Source organism: Ipomoea triloba, chromosome 6 (assembly GCF_003576645.1).
Source record: "Ipomoea triloba cultivar NCNSP0323 chromosome 6, ASM357664v1".
In the NCBI taxonomy this organism is placed as follows: domain Eukaryota; kingdom Viridiplantae; phylum Streptophyta; class Magnoliopsida; order Solanales; family Convolvulaceae; genus Ipomoea; species Ipomoea triloba.
In genome coordinates, this window is record NC_044921.1 from 1,281,527 (window position 1) to 1,282,617 (window position 1,091).

The following is a 1,091-nucleotide window of genomic DNA, read 5'->3' on the forward strand; positions in this document are numbered from 1 at the left end:
ACTCATGTATGGCTAGACTGTGGGGGTGTGCACACTTAAGCGTATTGACTCTGTCGTCTCCAGGTTGGTGTCATTTTAATGGACCTAGGCGGGGCCACACTAGGGGCCATTCTAATGAACCTTCGTCCAAGGGACCGAGAAGAGAATTTGGGTAATGACTGCAAACCCAAGTTCCAGGTTCATTCGGTCAATCGACAAGGAATATTCAACATTTCCTATAAGGCCTCATACTTTGAAATGAAACTAAGTCGAGTTTTCATAAGTAATGGTTGAATCAATGTCTATGATGAGATGTGCGATACTAGTTCCAAGAAACTAGACGTTTGACGTTGAGAAATGGTATATCGTGAAGTTGTCAGGTATGGTTGTGGGAATCCGCGTGTGTAATGTGAATATGATGAACTTTATGCTTATTTGTTTACATTTTGGTAATTTACAAAAATGAAAGCATGTCATTTAATAGGACATTCTATGNTACGAAAGGTTTTTATTTCCCGAAAATATTTCTTGAGTTGCTAACATCTGACCAAAATCCTTTATAGATAACACAAATGATTTCCCCCATTTCAACAGTCTTAGACACCCATTATTTTGACTCGCTAAAAGCTTTATTTTGCATAAGAGAGTATCTCAGAGACTTATATGCTTAGAGAGTAAAAAGTCTTGCTTGAGGACAAGCAAGAAACAAAGTGTGGAAAATTTGATAAGACTCCGAGATACCCTTATTTCAGGCACATTTTAGGGTGTTTTATCGCATCTATAGCATCCTTATCTGGCAAATTATGTGCGTAAATGCTTGAAAATTACTAACTGATGCACAAAAGCTATTTTTAGCCTAAAAGAAGCAAAGCAGGAGCCCCGGGAGCAAATAGGACCAAAAGATGAGCTAAAAGAGCAAACCAGGCAAAAGCGGAGCCCCGGAGGACTGATCTGGAAGGCCACACGCGTGTGAGCAAGCGTGGAAACTTTCCAGAAGCTCCCCACGCACGCTCACACGCGTGTGAGAGGCGTGGAGGCGTGATGCGCGAAATTCAGCTAGGGTTGTCATTTCGGAGACTATTTAAACCCCTTTGATGAATTTTCAGAGGAGG